The following is a 6,611-nucleotide window of genomic DNA, read 5'->3' as shown; positions in this document are numbered from 1 at the left end:
GACAGGGATACTGTGATCCTAGAGGAATGCAAAGTCTGGAGCAAGAAGCCTGGGGCTAGGGCACCCAAAAGGACAGCAGGTACTGCCAAGCTTCTTCTGGCAGGGGTTGGCTTTCTCCTTCCTGCCACATTCTGCTTGGACAGTGAAACCTTATCTTGGGCTGTGTGTGGACTAAGGACTCAGTGGTACTTGCGGCATGGAGGGTGGCTGGGGACCTCCTAGCTGCCTGGCTGGTCCTACTCTCTGCCCATGGTTGGAGGTGTTGGCCCAAGTTGGATGAAGTCCTGGGTCCTGCATCCCTACTTGGCCATCTCCAGATGGGGCTATCAGGATACCCTGGGCAGTCAGCGTGCTCACTTCCTCAGGCCACAACCCATGCTCCTTATTGTACGCGGTTGTCAGTCATCACTGCATTCCTGCTGTACAAGGGTGAATTTCCAGCGCAGTAAGGGGCAGAATTCCCAGGCTTCCCACTGTGTCTTGGCCTGAATCTCAAGTTTCACCAATAAGGCCTTGGAGGACCTCTGCAGACTCCTAGTTTGAGGGCCCTTTCATGAGACACCTCCAGCCATGGCTGAGGTCAGGCCCCACCTTGGGCAAAGGAGGATGCAGGGAGTAGTGAAGAGGGAAAAATCAGCCCAAAGGGCATGGAATGGGCTCAGGCAGCCTGGGACTATGTTTCCTGGCTCTGTTGCAGCAATGTGTGTTGAATTCAATGGGGAAGACACTGGGCTATACCCTGGGGACACAGAGGGGCGGGCTCCTATGACATCACCCCAGACACATAAATAAAGCAAAGCGGCAGAGGGTGTAGTATGCAGTGATGGGTTAAGTACAAGGTCCAGAAAGAATGTGGGAGGGGAGTTTGCCAGCAGAGTAGTAAAGGAAAGCTTCACAGAGGAGGTGACACATGCAAGAAAGAACAGGAGGAGGAGGGGCAAACCAGGCAGAGGGAAGGGCAGGCCCAGAGTTCTGAGCTGGGCAACCACCTTGGATAGAGGTAAGGGGGTCTCCTCACCTGATGTGTTGACTGTGCTCTGAAGTTTCTGGGCTCCTGCAGGGTGGAGTGTGGCTTCTCCACTAACCCAGAAGAGTCCAGGGAGGGGAGAAGATGCTCTCTCTGCAGAATTTGTTGCATTTCCTTTTATCTTTGGGTCTTTGGTACCTGACCATGATGGTGAAATTATCATAAATTAAGAAAGAAGAGTGGCTAGGTGAGGGGCTCATGCCTGTAATCGCAGCCCTTTGGGAGGCTGAGCTGGGAGGATTGCTTGAGGCCAGGAGTTCAAGATCAGTGCGGGCAACATAACGAGACCCTGTCTCTACAAAAAATGAAAAAGAAAAAAGAAATAGCTGGGCATTGTGGTGCACACCTGTAGTCCTAACTATTCAGGAGGCTGAGGCTGGAGAATCACTCAAGCCCAGGAATTCAAGGTTGCAGTGAGCCATGACTGCACCACTGCACTCCAGCCTGGGTGAAAGAGCAAGGCCGTGTTTCCAAAAAAAAAAAAAAGAGAGTGAAATTTCTTTGGTCCTGGAGAATCTGCCCAAGCCCCCCATTCCTTTTCCATGTAGATTTCCAAGTAATTCTGGATGGACCCTTAGGCCCAATTGTCCCCAGCAACCTCGGATGGGGCAGGAGGCAGGGCTGGGAGGTGCACTGGTTGGGGCACTCTGCAACTCTCTGCACTGTTAGATCCGGTCCCCTGAGGTCTCAGGGCCTCTCCAGAACCCAGGGGAACCCCCAGCACCACCAAAACACCCACCTTGCCTCTTGCAGCCAGTCTTACAGCATGAGAACAGTGATGTGGCTCATGCTGGCACATCATGTGTGACCCCAGTCACACTTTTTGTGGTGTGCAAACTTGCCTTTCCTCCAGGCCCCAGGGAAATGTGAGATGCAAATAAATAACCACGCAAATCTAAAACAAACAGCAGCCCCAGAGCTGTTTTATGAAGGCAGAAGGAATTGCAGGTCCTGAGTGGTCCAGCAGACCCAACTCTCTGGGTCATGGTGGGCAGGTGGGCCCAAGCCAGAGCCATGCTGGGATGGCTCCCTGTCTCCAGCTACAGGTGGCCCAGGAACCTCAGGCATGGAGCTGCCAGTGCCCAGAAAGGCTACAGGAGGATTTACAGCGCAGATGGAGAATGGGACCTGCCCTTGGCATCTAGTCCCTGGACAGCCCATCTCTTTCACCCAGGAATCTCTGTCTCCTGGTTGTTGCTCTTCTCACTGGGATGTACAAATAGCCTCCTGGCAGTCTTGGTCTCTCTCTTACCTCTGTCAGTTCCAGTCCAAAGACCTAGCTCAGGTCACATCCCTCTGACTCAGACACCCTTTAATTACAAACTCCTCAGTCTGCCATTTAAGGCTTCACCCACTACAGTACCAATTCACCACTCACTAGTCCTTCAGATCATCATCCCCTAGCCATGTATGTGCCCATCCTTTTTATACTCTCCCTGCAAAGCTCTCCCATCTTCAGGTGCTGGATCTTGCCTTTACCTGGTCCCAAAGTCCCCTTATGGGGGCATTTGCTGTGATGCTTGGCCTACCTGATCAGGCCCCGCTTCAACACTGTCTCACCTATCAAGTCTTCCTTGTCATTCTCTGACCTCGGAACCTATGGCCTAAGGGATGGAGCTTTTTACTAGATTTGCATCTTTAATTATAGGAGTGATACATGCTTGTAAAAACATTCCCACATTACAGAAGCATACACAGTAAAATGAGTGTGTCATCCCAACTCTCCATTCCCTAGAACTCACTCCAGTTACCAGCTAAACCTGCACACAGACCCTCGTTTTACTAGCATGGGAGGGGTCCTTGGGGGCCTTCCGTAACCACTTAAGCTAGCGGTAAGGTAGCGGTGGCGATGCGCAGACTTGGTGAAGGTTTTGCAGAGCGGAGGCCTGGGTTGACTTAGAAAAAAAACCTCAAGGTTGGTCTGTGGGACCCCTTAATTTCTTTTACAAGTCAGTTCAAAGAACAGAGCCCCAGGGAGATATTCCTAGTTGTGTGGGAATATTCATTCTATTCTCCCAAGAGCCAGAAACTCAAGTTCAAAAGGCAACCAGGTCTCTAAAGAATTCCGTTGGCCTAGCACAACCCGTCACTGCAAGCCTAGACAGAGCTGAAGTCTGGCAGTCTCAATGGGGTGGTCACTTAGTCAGATGGAGAGAGGCAGAGCTGGAACCTAGGCCTTTTCTTCTCCAGCCTGGGCCCTTGCCTGTGCCCTGTAGGCCCCTATGTTCTGGCTGGGCATCCTGGAGTACCCCTACAACCAAACAACAGAGACCCCTGTGTGCCCTGCTAGCAAAGCAGTGATTCTCTTTAGAGTGTGGCCCAGAGAAGAGTCCACCTTCAGAAATAAATGGCGCTGCCCTCCTTAGAATAGGATCTAAGCGACGAACAGGGCTGTGCAGGCATCTCCTTCATGAGGGACTCCAGCCCATGTTACTAGGGAGTGTGAGGGGCAGGGGACACATGACTTCCCCAAATAACCTGAGGGACTACATCCCTCCTCCACACTCCAAGTCAAATATTTATTGAGACAAGAGAAGGGACTGGAGTTCTCCACGTTGGGAACACCTAACCTCAACTTGGAGATGTCATGGAAGGCTCTCCCAAGATGTCAGTATCTAAACTTACACTTGAAAGATAAGCAAAGGCTGGGAGTGGTGGCTCACACCTGTAATCCCAGCACTTTGGGAGGCTGAAGCAGGAGGATCACCTGAGGTCAGGAGTTTGAGAGCAGCCTGGCCAACATGGTGAAACCCCGTCTCCACTAAAAATACAAAAATTAGCTGGGCACGGTGGCGCACGCCTGTTATCCCAGCTACTCAGGAGGCTAAAGCAGGAGAATCACTTGAACCCTAGAGGCGGAGCTTGCAGTGAGCTGAGATTGCACCACTGCACTCCAGCCTTGGCAACAGAGTGAGACTCCATCTAAAAATAAAATAAAATAAAGATAAGTAAGAAGTGGCCAGGTAAAGCATTCCGTGCAGAGGAAACACCATGGGCAAAGGTCTGAAGGTGAGAGGAAGCATTACTTTGGAGAAACTGAAAAACTTCACTGTGGCCGAACCTAGTGTGTAAGGGGGATGTAGTGGGCAGTGGTTGGAGAAGTCAACCGCCTGGGTGTGCAAACCCTTCTCTGTCAGCCCAGAAGGCCGGAGTTTTGTCCCCATGGCCAAGCAGAGTCAAGGAAGGGTTAAGTAGGGGAGTGACATTTTAGACAGACTGTGATTGCCATATAGACCACGACCTGTTGGTGATAAGTTTAGAGGAAGTGAATGTCTTTGGGTGAGCAATATGGTGGCCTGGACTACGGCAGACATAGTGGAATATAGAGAAGCAGTGGAATTCAATACAGCACCGCATGAGGGGAAGTGAGGGAGAGGAAGGTGACCCTGGCTTTGTTGCTGGGGATGTAAATCCCAGGCCCACAGTTGAATTTAGCAAACAGTTGCTAACTGCTCTGGGCTCGGGGAGTAGGGAGCTGGGGGCCCCCACGCTGTTTCATAGGTGAAAAATTGAAGACCAGGAGCAAGTGAGAAGCCCTGATCTGCCATCTATCCTGCTGACATCAGTAAAACCCTGACTGGGCACCCAAATCTTTATTCGGCCAGGAGGCTGCTTAATACCTTAATCCTGGCACAATGGCCCAGGTGCATAGCTGACCACCTCCAAACAACCCAGTGCTCACCTGACCCACAGCCCCATGTCCACAGTCAATCAGCAACCTGCAGAAACTTCACTTTTTGAATACGGAACAGAAATAGTTCATGACCAACCCCATGTCTTCCCTCTTTATCCCCAACCCCTGAGACTCTGCATAGAATAGTTTCCCTGTTTGGCAGTAAAACTTTTTTACTCGCACTCAATCTTTGGCCTCTGGTCTTTTTTTTAAGTTTCTTTTTGGTTAATAGCGATGGAGTCTCGCTATGTTGCCCAGGCTGGTCTTGAATTCCTGGGCTCAAGTGACCCTGTTTTAACACACGCCAGAGACTCCCACCAGACACAGGGCCCTGAAGGGGCTTCAACAAAGTCAGACACACCCTCTATGTTCTTTACTCAATTCGGATGTTCTGCACTCTGTGGTTTGCACTTCAGCCCCTCCTGAGTCACCTGCTGCACCCAGGAGTGCACACAGCAGTTCAGTGGATGGTCCAGGAGGGCCTGGGGTGCTGTCTAAGGCCATGAAGTTTAGCCGGGTGTGGTGGTGCATGCCTGTAGTCGCAGCTACACTGAGGGTTGAGGCAGGAGGTTGGCTTGGACCCAGGAGTTGAAGGCTGCAGTGAGCTATGATTGTGCCACTGTACTCCCCACCTGGGTGACAGAGTGAGACCCTGTCTCAAAAAACAAACAAACAAAAACAGGAACTTGGATAAAGACTCTTGCTTGGCACAAGGACCTCACTTTCTGACACTGATCACATAGATGTGAACCTTGGGATAGAAATTCAGGCAGTGTCGGAAACCCCAGGCACCACTATCAGAGCTGGAGTTAGACAACACCCTCCAGGGGAGAATGAGTTTCCAGAAGCCTTGGCTGTGCCCCCTTCAGTCAGGGAAATAAAGACCCTTCTACTTCCCTGTGGCCAGCCAGGGAGGATGGGTGAGTATCACAGCTAAGAACCAGGAATTTTGCCCCTTGAAGGGCCCAGAGAGCTATGCTCATCTGTCCGTTTTCAGTGACAGGCATAGTGAAGGGTTTTTCTTCTTTTTTTTTTTTTTTTTTTTGAGACGGAGTCTCGCTCTGTCGCCCAGGCTGGAGTGCAGTGGCTGGATCTCGGCTCACTGCAAGCTCCGCCTCCCGGGTTTATGCCATTCTCCTGCCTCAGCCTCCCGAGTAGCTAGGACTACAGGCCCCCGCCACCTCGCCTGGCTAGTTTTTTATATTTTTTAGTAGAGATGGGGTTTCACTGTGTTAGCCAGGATGGTCTCGATCTCCTGACCTCATGATCCACCCGTCTCGGCCTCCCAAAGTGCTGGGATTACAGGCTTGAGCCACCGCGCCCGGCCAGTGAAGGGTTTTTCTGAGGCAGAGCCAGAAGTCTGGCTTGGGGCCCAGTGAGTCATCTTCCAAGAGTCTAGGCTGCACAAGAAGGCTGCCTGTGGCCACCTTTGCTTTTGTTGCTGCAGGTAGAGCTCACCTACTGAGGCCTGGGTCTGCTGGTAAGATGCATTGGGACCAGGAGATCCTCTCTATAATCTTCACCAAATGACTCTGCCAGGTCACCCCTCCCTTGGGGCTCAGAACTGCCCATTCCTATTTCCTTTAGTCTTGAGAAACATGCTCCTCCTGCAAAGGACAGCTGGCTGACTAGAGGGACAATCTCTCTAGGGGCTAGGATGAGACAGAGTGCCCAGCCACATCAAAAATAGTGCCAGTGTTCCTAAGAGCCACATAGGGAGCTATTGTCCTAGCAAATCAACAAGGGGCATGAAAGAGCTGAAAAATCTGAATGAGAAAAAGGAGAAACCTTTTTAGTGGCTTAAGGATACAATGCCAATTATACAGATGGGTAAACTCCTGCCCCTGAGGACCTCCCTCTTCTGGAGGAAGCCTGGGAAGAGCCAAAGCTTTCAGTCTGCTAAAGAAGGGT

This window comes from Trachypithecus francoisi, unplaced genomic scaffold (genome assembly GCF_009764315.1).
Source record: "Trachypithecus francoisi isolate TF-2019V2 unplaced genomic scaffold, Tfra_2.0 Lachesis_group2, whole genome shotgun sequence".
NCBI lineage: Eukaryota > Metazoa > Chordata > Mammalia > Primates > Cercopithecidae > Trachypithecus > Trachypithecus francoisi.
Note: the sequence above shows the minus strand (reverse complement) of the source record.